The sequence below is a fragment of the Pseudopodoces humilis genome, chromosome 6, assembly GCF_049639895.1.
Source record: "Pseudopodoces humilis isolate 2021_Gansu_Grassland_sample_001 chromosome 6, ASM4963989v1, whole genome shotgun sequence".
Taxonomy (NCBI): domain Eukaryota; kingdom Metazoa; phylum Chordata; class Aves; order Passeriformes; family Paridae; genus Pseudopodoces; species Pseudopodoces humilis.
In genome coordinates this window covers 26628685-26643725 of record NC_142205.1, presented here as the reverse complement: position 1 = coordinate 26643725, position 15041 = coordinate 26628685, and the positions used below count along the sequence as shown (strand labels likewise).

Sequence of the window (15041 nt, the reverse complement as noted above, 5' to 3'; positions counted from 1 at the left end):
TGCTCACCATGAAATTTTATCTTGCTAAACATGAGAGCCTGCTGGGGATTTTGGTAGCTCTGCTCCACTTCTGTTCTTGTATGACTGAAATATGCTGTTGTTTGTCTTCTGTAAATGTGAATCTCTTTCAGTTGACAGAGGACATTTTAGCACACAGATTGCTGCATCCAACAGCTTGATCTAGATTCCAAGCTCTTATTCATTCCAGCTTGTTAATGTTATCTGCTGGTTTTTAGAGAAACAATTTGTTTTATTTCCTGTCAGATCAACTTCCAGCCCCGTTTACCTCCTCTATCAAAAGTCTCTGAAATGCTACTGTCTAAGTGTCTTGAGCTATAGCATAAATAGATCTAGCAATTTGTTTATAAACATGCCTTTTTACACAGATCACAGGGAAAGAGAAGTTATAGGGGCATTTTCAGAAAACAACCCCGCTTAGACCAATGCATGTTTATTCAAAAGCCTAGGCACTGGAGTGTGCGGTAAACAAATACCTGATTGAATTGGACTTACTGCTCAAGCATCTCCCATGTACTGTGAAAGGATGTAAAAAAAAAGAACTGAAAGTTCCATCTTGTGTGGTGTTTGTTTGAGCAACACCACTTGGAGAAAAGAGGCTTATTTCTCCCCAAATCTCATCATCCCTGTGGGGCTGGAGAGGATGGCAAGCCTGTGGAGGGGGTTGTGCTGCTGCCCCCTCTGCACCATGGTCCTGGGGTCAGCTGGGAGCCTGACCCCTGGCAGTGAGTCCCACGGCTGAGGGGGGTGGGTGTGTCTGTGTGTGTCTGTGTGTGTGCAAGGACCCCCAAGCGAAATTCCCACCTCCCCGTGTGGAGGGCATGTATTTCATCATGGCCTTAGATTGATTCCAGATGAGCAGAGACGACTACAGAGGAAAGACTGTTTGCAGAGGGGGTGATGCTAGAAACAGACTTTCTGCTTGGGTAGCCTTGCTGCAGACATTCTGAGCCCAGCTTCCCCCTGGAGTCAGGGGAGAAGAGGTGTGAGCTGGTGAACCACTCTCTGCAAAGTTCTATCCCAGAGTTGCTCTCTGCTTTGCAGCAGCTCACCCAGAAAACCATCTCTGGATCAATATTCCTCCCTCCCTAAAAAGCAGACAGGGAAGATGGACACCTGGGTGGCACGGGCCCTGAGCCATGCCCATGCCATCTGCTAGGTTGTCATCTGATGACAATTACGCCTTTAAAGAAAAATAATTTAATGAAGAGCTGTTGAATAGATTTTCAGGGGTAGCCCAAGACTCTTTCATTTAGTGTGGTCATGATGAGGGAAGAATTGCCCATGGCAGCAGCCAGTAGAGGCAGGACCATTCAGATGTGGTGGGAGGGGTGGCTCTGTGAAAGGTGGTGCACCCAGAGAGTGGGCTCTGGAGGCTGCAGGGGGTCACCAGCTGCCTGTGAGTCAGTAGAGTGGCATTGCCACTAGAAAAGCAAACGTCCACAGCCTTTATAAACAGGCACACAGTCTGCAAGAAATGTGAAGTAATCCTTCTGTCCTGCTCTGCATGGATAGTGCCTCAGCTGGAATATGGCAGATGACACATTTCCAGAGGGTCTGGAGAAAGTGGGGTTAGTCCAGAGGGCAGTAGTGGGAGAGCTCGTGTTTCTGAGGCCTGTGATCATTGAAGGGAGGATGGAAGGATTAAACCTACTGTTGTACTGTTTACAGCTTTAGTTGTACTAAAAAGACACTGGTACAGGACCAGGCTGCAGTATTAAAGAATGCATAAATGTTACTGGGGAAAGGATGTAAATGAATGACTGTAATTTCAGCCAATAAAATTCAGGTTAAATGCTGGGAAAAACTTTCTCTTTGGGGAGGAGGGAAATAGCTCCTGGGTATAAATTCTGTGACAAGGCTGCAAAGTCACCAGCTGAATGCAGCGTTGGTGTCCATCTTGGGGGCACAGGGAAGCAGCCGGGAGCCTGGCCCCGCTTCCCTGCTCTCCCTTCCCCAGGGCATGGGATGCTGGCCAGGCACCTCCCTGCCCACCTATGACAGCCCCACTGACTGCACCAAACCCCTGCCAGAAAGCAGCCACTCGACTTCCATCTGTACTGACCTCAAATTTTCAGTGCAGATTTTGTTCTTCAGTCTGTTATTAAATGTATTACATTTTATCTAAAAAGGGAAACTTCTTATAATTTCTTTGCAGATTTATTCTTGGGCAATGCTGGGCTTAACAAAGGTTCAAAACAAGTTAATGTCAGTGTTGCAATTCCAGATTATTTCTTTTTCCCCTCTGAGGTGTATTATGCCTGGCATTTTAATGACTCCAGTTAATAACCCAATTTTTCCTCAGTGTGTTTTGGTTTCTGTTCAGAAACACAAAAATGTTAAAATGTGTCATTTAAAGGAATTTTGCAGAAGCATTAACTATGTTCATCTACTTTAGAGCTTGGGAAGTTAAGAGCTTCCATATGTCAAGACGCAGCCCTGGGTCAGAATATAACGTATACATTCACAGCACATAAAAATGGTAAAGCATTGGAGTCAATGTCCGGGAGAATTCAGCATTTTTTCAGATGAAATAATCAAGACCTGAAAATATTCCTGGCAAGGCTTTAATGAGCATGATGGGTTCAGGTTAGACCTGCTGCAAGTGCCAAAAGACTATGAATTTCATTCATTTTTCTTGAGGATCCTGGAAAGAGCATCAGCACAAAACATTTTCCTTTTATCTTTTTTTTTTCAACTGCATTTGATAGTTACAGTTTCCGTTTAGACTGACTCTGGCATTGGATAACTCATAATGGGAATTCCATGGCTTGGAGAAAAAACGTTTTACATGGAAATTTTAGATACCCCTGTGAAGTTGAAGAGCAGCTGCAGTGGCTTTTCATATCTAAATGAATGGGATTTTATTAAATAACAATCCCCAGAAGTTCAATATTGGGAAATGAGGCTCTAAGGTGTTTATCAGAATAAAGCACAGGCTGCTGTCTGTACCTCCCAGCAAACTGGGGACACAGGAGGATGGCAGAAATCTTGCATCACTTTGCCAAAGCTCCCTCTGAGGAATTTCTCTTCCCAACAGTGGAAGCCACTTTGTTTTCTGATGTCCTAAATCAGAGCAGCATTTCCAAGCCCAGATTCATGTAGTCTGGGCTACATTTTAGAAGGAACTGGTCTGCTGCTAGAAAAAATGTGTTTTTTCTAGAAAAAGTATTTTCACACAAATACTTTTTAAATAAATATATTTTCAAGGTTGCTGGTTTAAGGGTTTGCTTAATTTGTAAAAATATGTTATTTATGTGGATTTCTTTATTTTAGGAAAAAAAGTGAATGTTCATCTCATATTCAGAAGTGCTGTTTATTTATACATCCATCCAAAGGCTAAAGTATTTGATTGAAGCATAAATATTTTGGCTGTAAAGGTGTCACCAGCATTCATGGAAATTTCTCTGGCACCTGAGATCTGTGTTTCCCTGGAAAAGATGATCTCCAGCAGATCTTTGGTTCATGTGGTACATTGCAAGTGCATAACTACCATGAAGAATTACCGTCTCTTCTTCACAAAGAAAACACTCTTGTGTGAGGAGTGTGATTTTTCTCTGAAACCTAAATGATGTGCAAGAACCAGCATCCCTCTTCTCATTCACATCAGATTAAAAATATTTCTTATTTCTTCAACTGCAAAAACTTTGGCCATTTTAAGTGAAAAATTTGCAAGAGCAGAAGGGATGAATAACCTTTTCCTGTTGAGTTCTGAAATAAATTTTTGAACCACATTTAATAAATATTTTATTTAGCTGCTGCTGCTTCCTTGGTGTCAGTCCAGAGCAGATGCTCAAAAGTTTGCGTCTTACTGTCTTTTTAGAGCATCATGCAGGGTTTTTTTTTGGTAACACTTTTTGTTCTTTGGAATGAACAGTCATATCACAGTGAAATAGAAGATTCTCAGGTATTTTTTACCCAAATCTGCCTTTGTTTGATTTATAAAATTTCAGTTTCTATTTAATTCTGATAGGATGATGAATTTCAGAAGCAAAATAGCTATTTCTTTTTAGGCAGCCAGGACCTTGTTTTGGGCTGGAGAATAAAAATAACGCAATGAGACTAATTGGTCTAAAATATGTAGTGATTTTTCCTTTTTTTAAAGCCTCACTTTTGCTCTTTGGATGCCTCTGACTTGTTTTGGATTATGGGTCTTCCATTTTTTATGATTTTTTTCCTGAGCTACTCTTTGGTAGAAAAGGTTGTCTTCATCTGGTTCTTTAAGCTTTAAGTATTATCTTTAAGATATCAGGACTTCTGGCAAAATCAGTCTCTCATTTAGTTCATTAACATCCTGCTACCATCTGGAGCACCCCAGACCCTGTTCTGTGTTGCTGCCTCCAGCTTGGCAGCCAGTGATGTGTTCCACCAGAGTACACCAAGCCCTGCTTTGGGAAGCCAGGCACCTCTCAGCTTACCTTGTGCCAACAACCAGAAAATAGCAATAAGTAATGAGCGAATGTGATGGGGTGACACAGGCATCACTTCCAAGGAACCCTGTCAGAGAGCAATGAGGTGGTCCCAAATCATAGCACCAAGGTGTTTCTGCAGTGCTGTACAGAAGTTTAGGCTTCACTCAAAAACTTTCTTATCTAGTGTTTTTCCACATTTAGAAAAAAAAATGTATTGTTTTCTTTTTTTTAACCTCTTTGTAAAAATGTTGCTTTCCTGAAAAATGTCCAAAGAACTCCACTAAAAGACTATGGCTCCAAGTTTGAAAACTTGCACTGCTCCTGAGCTGGCTGGCAGTCTCAGCTTGCTTAGGAACCTGTCATCAGAACACAGAAGGCTCTTTTCTGAGTTTCAGACCACTCTTTTCTTTTCACTGTTGTTTATCTCCAGTGCTAAATGCATAGAACGGGAGATAAATCACTGCAATTGCTGGTATTCCATACTTGAATAAACGTATCGTTGATGCTGTATGTACTTCCACTTTGTGAAAAGATAATTGCTGCTCAAACTGAGAGCAGGTCGAAAGTTCACAGAAGCCAGCTCAGGGTTAAAAACAAAAGAAATAAATAACTAGCAGAATCTGTTTACTCTTGTGTGGGGAAATGCACATCTGAACTCCCTGTTGTATGCATGAGGTGTTTCCTCACTTACCAGACAGAAAATTTTGGAAAGAACTTCCTGTGGTGATGCACCTCACATCAGCACTCAGCAGATAATGACAGGGAACAAGGCTGTGACTTGGGATTATCACTGTGCATGCAGGGTCCTGTTTGGGAAAACAGGAAAATTTTGCTGCAAAAATTTAAGGAGCCCAGATCAAGCACCACCAAAATGTGTAAACACCAGTGAGAAGAAAAAGAAGAAAATGAAAGTAAAGCAATCCTTTTAAATTTCCTATTCTTTTCCTTCAGGATATCTGTCACACAGCAAGCAGAGCAGAAAGAAATCAGCAAACAAGTGGAAGGTGCCTTAGATGGTAGATATGAGTGGCACAGGCAGCAGAAAGAGGGAAAGAATTTGAATGTCTGTAGTGCCAGGGTTAAGCATCCTGGCCTGGGCCATGGCTTTGTGAATGAGCACCCCAAACCTGCTGTGGGGAGCAGGAACCTCCTGTGGCTGTGGGGAGGTAAGGGCTCTCCACAGCTGCCTCCACTCCCTGTTTTGAAGGATGGGTACAAGTAAATCAGTGTCCTCAGTAAAGCACTAAGCAAGTGGGAGATGGAATCTCCAAGGAGCCCTTAACTGCTGGAAATGGGCTGACTCAGAAAATAATGAGATAATAACAAGAGACAGCAAGAAGTAGGAGCGTGGTAAATATTGTGGACTATTCCTGTGAAGGAAAGCAGTGAAAGGCTCGCTGCCTCCAACTGGAAGGGAGACATTCTTCACCATGGTGGTGGTTAGGTTATATAGCAGGGCTTTTCCATCTCAGATTTCTGAGATCATACATAACATGCCAGGCCTGTTACCTATAATTAAGCATACCATTGGGCACCATTTACCCAGGGGTGTGCCTTGGCTCCTCTGCTCTTTCCAAAGTTATGCAATTACCTCCATTAGGCATAGCTCTCTGAGCACAAGCATCCGTGACTCATGGAGGGCTGTCTACCTGTCCAACTGCTCACAGACTCAATTAAACACTGTCATGGAGCAAAACACAGGGTCCATTTGCACTGCAGCATGCCATGGCAGCCTGGTGCATGAAGGCACCTGGTAAAGGTGCCAGGTCAGGACCATGAGGGAAAGGGGGTGGCACTCCCTTTCATGTGCACATGGGGAGCTAGATATTGCTCCAGCACTATAATGACAACATCAGGCTTAATACAAATATTGATCTCCCTAAAAAATAAAAAAAATAAAAAAAATAGAAAATGAAAAAGTAGAGTGGAAGTGATGTCCTATGCTAAATACTGTCATTTTTAAAGGTCTGACCTCTACTTGCTTTGATTTCAGTGCTGGTCTTTATCAGTGTCATTTTTAACATTGCACACTTGGACTGCTGAATAGCAGCGATCTCCAGATGTAGCGGATGGTGTTAAGACTCCAGCCTAATACTTGAGACGCCTTGGTTTTATTCCCTTCTTTGATGGTCTAATCCCAGATTCATCCCAGCTAAATTTAGGAGCTGCCTGAAGTAGGAGCTTTGCTTCCTTTCCAGAGGATCCAGGGATGATGCTGGGCTGTGGTCTCTCTATGCCTTGTATTTCTCAGAAGCTGGGGAGGGGGCTGAGGACATTGGGGAATGGCTGGGAAAATTTGAAGACACTGGAAAAGAAGGGGGACTACTACCAAGTGCTGAAGTGAAGGACTCACTCTCAGGTAAAAGCCATCAATTTTCATTGAGAAAGTAGGAGAAATGGTCTTTATGTCAAAAAAAAGTGTGAAGAAGAGGAATACATGGAGTGCAGTGAGGCATGTTGATGAGACAGTAATGGGGAGAAGGGCAGGAAACTTTAATTTAGAGATCAGTCCCAGCCTGTTTCTTCATGCACCAGTGCTGCATACGAACTAACGAGGATTTGAAAAAAAGCTCGCCTTTCCTTATGGACTTGTCAGGGCAAAGCTTGGATACTCTGTTATAATTAGTAAACAAAGTGACAGGCAAGCTGCTGTCTTTCCACAGACCTCTGGAAGAGGCTCAGAGGATGGGGTAAACCATACTCAGGGGAAAGAGGTGTTCACAGGGTTGCCAGCAGCACTACTGCTTGGTACATCAGCTTACTCTGAAAGTGCCCTCATGAAAGAGAAGAAATGGTAGATGGGCAGAGGTTGTATTGATGGGCATATGAAGATTAGAGCAGATGTGGTATTTAAGACTCTGTAGTACATGGCTACATATCATCACCAGAAAACATAGAGAAAAAAAATCACTAGATTCCCATAAGCAAATGTTAATGTACTGAAGCTGGCTTCTTTTTTCCTTGTTTGTTTGTTTTGGTGAGTACAGCAAGTATGTTATTACATGACTGTGGTAAAAAGCAGTGGACTCTAATGACCACAGCGATTTAACCCTTACAAAAGCTCTATGAGTAGTAGCACTATTATTAATGCTGGCAGAAGTCTTTAAAGGCAAAACATGAATAAATGCAAGGTGTAAATATTAGTATTCCAGATGTTTGACAAGGAACAGCTCCACAGACGTCCATTTGCCCTCACCATCTCCTCTGGAGCCTGCCACAGATGAGTAGTAGACAAAGTGCTGCACTGATCCTGAGGATGACAATTGACTTTTAGGAAAGGTTGTCCTATATCCTGTTGTAACTTTGTTGATAGTGCTAGTTTCCTTTATTTCTGTAGTAGGAAGCCTGGGGGATTTGAAGTGTGTCTGAAGTGCTTCTATTCATTTGTATCTTGGTGGACTTTGGCTGTAATATGCAAAATAGCTTTATATAAAACTATTACAAAATACATATAATTACAGAATATATAGATATATATAATTCAAATTATCAAAAAGCTGTCACTCTACATAGGAAAGACAAAAGGAAAGGTGTGTAAAAAAAAAAGGGATAATTATACATGCCTGTCAGCTTCCCTGTGGTAGATCCATCATCCAGAAACCATGTGAAAATGCTGTCTTCCTCTGTCACTATTCTGTTTCTCTACATTTCTGATTTTTTTAAAACTTTGATAATTTCTTTCCCATTCCTAACATAAGTTTCCTGAAAGTCTTGTTGCTGAGTTAAGGGGAAAATGAGATTCAAAAGAAAGTTTCTATTTAGTGACACAGCAGGTGAAACTTCCCAGTAGCCTGTGTGTAGCTTCCTTCTTGGGCAGAGCTGTGCTTGGAGCAACCACAGGAGGTACTTCCCCACCCCGAATTGCTAGATTTTTCACCTGAAGGAAGAACCAGAAGCATCTCCTTGAAGCCTGACAGGTGGGGCAGCATCCTGCTAGTCAGTACCAGCTGCTACGCAGTCACCGCTCCAGGCAGTGGCATCCTGAACACTTCACACCGCCTTGACTTGGTCACTTAATTGGAGAGAGGGACAGGTTGGAATTTGCCCTCAGCTTCCTGACTTTGTCTACACAAGTCACCCCACTGTCCTTGTCCCTGTTGTGGATACCCAAGTTTTATCTTTAAAGCAAGATAAAATAAGTTGCCAAAGCTTAAGGTGACTTGTCCAGGTTACCTTGATGGGTCATTTGGTCAAGCAAGGTGGGAACAGATGTTGTTTTGTCAGCACACATGCTACCCTGGACAGGCTGGTGTGCTTCTCAGCTGCTTGTCTCTTGGGAGAAGTGGTCTGTGAATGTGCAGGAAACATGCTGGACCTTATGAACAGCAACTGGAAAAGAGACAAGGGATACTTTTGTTTTATTTATTTACTCACGCATTCCCAAAGTGACAGTGTGGCCAGAAGCACTAATGGGGCTTTTTGAATGTGGATTCAGGGAATGCTCTGGGGGTTTCAGCCCAGGGCAAGGATGCCATTGACGTGAGAGAAATTTTAGTCTGGGAGTGAAGGTGGGTGTGTCCTGAAAAATTCTGACCAAGCTGCTCATCATTTGAGAAGAGGGATAAAGGGAATCTGAAGATTATAAGCACTTCCCTGGAAAATAAAACACTCAAACCTTGACACACACTCTGTGTCATATAGAAAACTGTTAACTAGGTGACCTACTGAGTTTTCCAGAACATTCCTCATCACAGAGTTTTTGTAACCATGAGTTGATTTTTAACTAAAATGGATGTGTTTAGTTCAAAGTAGCATTAATTCAGGGAAGCCTTCTCACCTGTGTAGTAAGACATATCAAATTGTATACTTGTGTCTATCCTTTTGATTTGTGAATTTATTAACATTTTCTCCAAATAGTATAGTCACTGGATATATTTCATAGATTGCAAAAGATGTTTTGCATGATTGTAAAAACTTGTTGTGGTCAGCAGTTTGTGGTGATTTTTGAACAGGAATGCATTTTCCTGTAAAGTACAACTAATTTCCACCCCCTCCTTTTGCCTCCAGCCTGGCTTGTGAATTGGTTCCAATTTCGAATACACAATCATGGGAATTTTTTGTGTTTTGTATTCTGGGTAGATTCAGAGATTGCAAACTTTCTGTGATCCATTTTATTGCAGCAAGACTCTTTCCAGAAACCTTATACTATGTGTTGCTGTTTTGTGACTGGGACATGTGGTAAATCTACTTCAAGAATAAGTCAGTGCCAGATTCCACAGTACATTTCTATGTTGTCAAGCACATAGAGGAAAATAAGAAACATCTGTCCTTTTTTTAAATTCATTGAAAAAAAAAATGTTGTGAGTACAAACTATTATAGGCAGTACAAGGTGAAGCACAAATGAAATAAAAAGAGCCATTTGCAGGCATTTTCTAGAGTTTATTTTAAAAAAAGGTGAATCACTAAGCATTATTTACTAATAATAAATCTTGATGGTTAATATTCTACATCTGTTTAGGAGTCACCACAGTTTGTCTTGTGACCATGAGCTGTGTCTCTGTGGAATTCTATTATCAGCTTTGAGGATCTGAAATAAATTGCCATATTTTACCTTTGTTGAAGCTTGCTGTTGTGTTTTTAATGTTGACACAATTTCCATATTTTAGAGATTATTTTTTCTTTCAAAATGTTTTATTGTTGTGTTGTTCTTTAGACCCTTCTTTGGGACTGTATCTGTTCAGAGGGACTCATCCTTCCCTTTTGTTCACATTTTTCATGCAGAACAGTTTTAGCACAACTGTACAGAAAATTTCCAGTTCCAGGCCCTGAAAGCTCAAAATGGAAAGATACTACTAGTAGGTTAGCATTAAGAAGAATAAATTCATTTTGCTCTAAGAATTGCAGGCACGATGAACAGCTTCATAGACCTTGCTCAATACAAATTTTTCTGTAAGCTCACAGGCAGTCCTCTCAATAAAGACAAAAAAATTACTGTGATATTTATCATTCTGGGGTGTTTCAGCTCCATGGGATAAACTTGGCAGTGTTCTTGCTCTGAGTACTTGGAAAGCATCCCTATACATCTCAGTTTGCAGCATTCTGGTAGATTAGGAGTAAACTATCTCTCTTTTTTCACCCTTCATATTTCATATAGTGATAGTGCTTTCCCTGAGTGCTTGTTACAGTCATTTTTTTGGAAAACAACATGCATTTTTCTGTGCAATGTTGGCTGATAACACAAGACTATACCAGTGCTCTTCCCTTATATTAACAAATCTCAGTCTAAACAAGATTGAGTAAGGGTTGAGTGAAATGTTTTACTTCAGAATTCTTTAATGAACCTAGGAAGAAATTTTAAATGCTTTGAAAAAAAAGCAGTTATCACAGCAAATTATTTCTATTGGGGAAGACAGGTCATAGTTTTAGAAGCCTCTGTATCACCTTAAAAATATAATAAAATATCACCAAAGATTTATATAATCTTTATAACTAAGGGTTACTTTGGTTCAAAATGCCTTGCAAATTTGAATACAAATATTTCATCTTCTTAACTGAAATGATTTCTTTTGGTTTACTGAAAACTTTGAAAAATTACTATGAATTTTTTTAGCATAACTGTAATCAACCAAATAATCCGTCACATGCATCGGCCTTGTTTTTGTTGCCCTCTCAAAATTGCAGGAAGGTGTATAATAGCAAATATTGTTAAAATATTTTTTCACTTTAGTTTATAACTTCACCTGGGCAGGACTTGACCTGTCTGGTACTTGCTCCCATGTGACTTTTTGTGACACTGCTGCCTCTGTGTGTGCATCAGAAACTTAAAAGCTGGACACAGTGCTATGGACTTTTGTTAAGACCAAAAAAGTAATATTATTGAAAAAGTATTAGTCAGATATAATAGATAATTTTCTTGGAATTTCTACTTTATATTTGCTCTGCTGTTCTTCTAATACCTCATTAGGTACTTTTGCTTGTGCATGGAGACATGCATTTCCCAAGCATGCATTTCCTTTGCTCTTATGGCAATTTCAGTTGTTGATGATCATGACAAATTGAAATCGAGCAGTTGTAGCAGTTTAGTAAAGATTCAACAAGACAGGAATGTCAAGAGTGCAGTAGCTTGTTTTTAGGAGCACTCTCAATGCTCCCTTTATCCTGTGGGAACAGTTGTGCCTTTGTTTTGGTGGTGCTGTTTTTTGGAAGATGAGTGAATAAGAGACCATTGATACTTTTCCCCCCACAAAATCTCATGTGTGTCCTTTGCCTGGCATGTTGCTCTCTGAAGTGTAAAACCGGCGTGTCACTTTGATTTTTACATATTTGAAGACCTAAAAATGGGGGAGGAGCAGTGACTACCAACTCTGCAGGTACTACTGGATTATTTTATAATGAGACTCATAAAATGAGGCTATTCGGTGGCAAAACCATGGAGCATCACTGCTGGGTTCCCAAGCCTCTAACAACTAGACACGTGTTGATGAAGGATGAGGTAATTTACAGATGAAGGGTGGACAGTGCTGCAAGAGTAATGGTGGCAGGACAGCTGGTGATGGGAATGGTCTCCTCACAGGTTGTTACCACACTTGTGCTCCGTAGATGTCTGAGGTAGGTCCCACAGAGGGAAGGAGAAGGGAAGGTGGAGGAGGAAAACAGTAAGTGACTGACAGTCTGCTCTGTGCATAGATGTTTTTTTTTCACTCAGTTCTCCCTTTGGTTGTCACTGCACAGACTTTGCATGACAGATGGCTTATTGTTTCTCTCCTGTAAGCTGCTGAGAAATTTCTGAGCAGAAACTCAGAGTGCTCCTTTTAGAAAGGCACTTTGCAAGATCTGGGCTCTGTCTGGGAGGGACCCACGGTCTAAGTCATGTAGTCCCCAGGCAGGAAAAAAATAGTGGGGCTTAATATGTAGCATTCAAAAACACATTTGCTGCTTGCACTAGATCCTCTTTAGCCTGGGATTCAGAAAACATAATGATTTCCAGATATTGCCAATATTAATGTATAAAAAATGTAATTGTTTTGGTATTAAAATGTTGAAAGGAATGGAAAAAATACTGAAAATATAATCTTCCTGCAGAAAAAATATCAATTTAACTTTATAGGCCATATAACTACATATTGAGAAGAAGCACAGCATCTTTAGAAACATCCATAATGAACCTTATGCTTTTGTAGACAGTAAAGAATGTGAGTTAATACAATTTTTTTCTAGTAGTTATTACAAAAGTGTGTCTAAATGTAAGTATATAACAGTTGTGAAAATAAAAATAAAATATACAAATTATTTCAGCTTAGGTACTGGTCAAGGTCTGGTCTATAGCCACAGCATCAAGTGGGTGATTAGATCATCAGAGGCCCTAAAATACAGGGTCAGAGAAGGTACTACATAAGGAATGGTTATTTAGAGTCAGGGAATATGTTCTGTGGAAATTTCTTTCAGAACTCTCTGTACCATAATGTAAGACAAAAGTCTGGCTCCAGCTGTTTCAGTTTCAGCATAATATTTTTATGGATGTGGTATCCCTTTAAAGCTCATCCTGTGGCTTTAATTCATCACATGAAAGCTGACTAATCTTTATGTATATTTCTGGATATTTTAGTAAGCACAAAATAACATTATGCTTAATAACATGTTATTCCTTTATTTGTTTTGCTTAAACATATCATGAATCTTGAAGGCCAGGTTTGACTAACATTAAATTTGTGGTTCTCATGCGTATCCAGTATCTTACAGAATCATGGAAGAAAGTATTGGAAGAATAATCAGGTGAAGACTTGCAGGAGTAAATATACATAAAATTTTTACCTTAAGAATAAAAGAAAGTGTGTTGTATCACTGGCCTATCATTCAAAAGATTTGGTGACATTCCTATAAATACAGAAAAAGCTTTCAAACCTGGCCCTGTAAAAAAGACAAAAGGGTACAATTTTTAAAACCCAAAAAAACCAGCTTTTGAGAGGCTGGTGTGAGGTGCTGAACAAATGCAGAAGTGGACCCCTAAGTATTTAGGGCTGGATCATATAAAGGCCTACAGACAACAAGCTATTTGTTCCCTCTCAGGAATCATGTGGCAGTTTTCAAACCTTCCACAACAGGTGAGATCCTGCCTCCATTGAAATTAGTAGGGCTTTATACTGACTCACCTGGGACCAGGCTTACATTCTTATGATCTGATAAAAGTAATGCTGATATTAATTAAAAATCATGTTCTCAGTGATGTTCTGGCTCAGTGTTAGAGCTTTAAGTGCTGCAATACCTTTTTTTGCTTTCCTGTGAAGAGATATTACCTGATAAAACTTGTGATTTGTTTTGGGGTATTTTTTTTTGTTTTTTCTTTTTCTTTAATGATTCCCATGTCAGCTTCCCCAGATTTGAATGAAATAAGGAGGTCCTTTGGTGACCAAATTCTTGTTAATGATTTAAATGTGTTCGGGGAAGGGAGGAGGATTTGCACCCAAAAAATGAGCTCAAGTTCACAAGCTCTTGTTTTATTCCTTTTACTTGGAGCTTCATAACAATGACGATTTATTTGCAAATGAATTACTTTAATAATAGGTTTTGAGTTACACAGAATATAGACAATCTTGACCCCCATCTCTGCAGCTGTAAAAGTAACAGCATGGGTGTGGTTGCCTGGTGGCTGGCCAGGATGATCCAGTTCAAGGGGGTGGATAAAATAACATTTACACTTACAGTAACCATTTAAAAATGTAATTTGAGTTCTGCCAAATCCTTCCAGTTCATTTTGGGAATCCAGCTTGTTAAGGTTGCCAACACTCAACTCTTCTCACCCTAGTTTTTTTGCAAGTTATCTCCTTCTGCCAGATGCATTTTGCTGCAATACTGTCACTACAGAGCGTGAGGTTCCACCAGCCTTGCTCTGTAAATGGTTCTGGTGGGACGCTGCTTGCTGCCAGCCTGCCCAAGCCAGCAGTGACTGAGCCTGGCCCGTGAGACTCGGCTCAGAGAGGGAGGACACAATCCCAGAGGAAGTGTTCCACTTACGGACAACTCTGTTTTTGTCTGCTGCAGAAAATGCTCCAAAGCCAAGGTCAGGCATTTGTTGGACCCTTGAGAAAGCATGTGGTGGAGAAGATGGAGGCTTGGAGGTTGGAAGCTGCCCGTCTGAGTTGGAATTGCAGAAGTGTTCCCAGGCAGTGTGGGCAATGGGAATCAGGCACCTTGTTTAACAGCAGCACAGAAAGAGGTTGTGAGCACTTTGCTGCTTAAAACCCACAGCTGCTTAAAAAGGGGCAAGTGTTGTCTGAAATAGCCAGATCACTCCAACTGGACTAAGTGCTCACTCTTCCAGTGTTCCTGCTAAGGCAGTTCTTGTTTGAGGCATGCAAGCCTCAAATCCTGCAAATCCTGTAGCATGGCTGCCACACACAGACAGAACTTTGCTGTGTCTAGTCCTTGCAGCTCTAACCTGCCTCACCACTGTGCTGAAGAGTTGTGAAGTGCTTCAGCACTCCTGAACAATAAAGTGGAAGGCAGAAGTTATGGATGGGAATAGCAATCCCTTCCAGTGGCATACTGTGAGCTGTGCTTAGTTGTGTAAGTTGATGGATTATAGGGATTTTTTAGATAAAGAGCCCAAGCAGGGTGGTGCTTGAGCTGCTGCTGCTGTAAAGAAAACTGTTTCAGAGAGTTTGCAGTCTCTG

The 15041-nt window shown here is 40.7% G+C and overlaps 1 protein-coding gene across 3 annotated transcripts in view; it reads left to right on the top strand.

Annotated features, from left to right (window-relative positions):
• LNX1 (ligand of numb-protein X 1) overlaps window positions 1-15041 on the top strand; it is a 216561-nt gene that overhangs the window by 83430 nt on the left and 118090 nt on the right. Inside the window, exon 1 of one of the 3 annotated variants that reach the window (XM_088056663.1) lies at window positions 6691-6789. The exons of the other annotated variants lie outside the window; for them this stretch is intronic. The gene's annotated coding sequence lies outside the window, so the exon portion shown is untranslated. Of the gene's footprint in view, window positions 1-6690; window positions 6790-15041 lie in introns of those variants that run through there. 3 annotated transcript variants of the gene reach the window in all.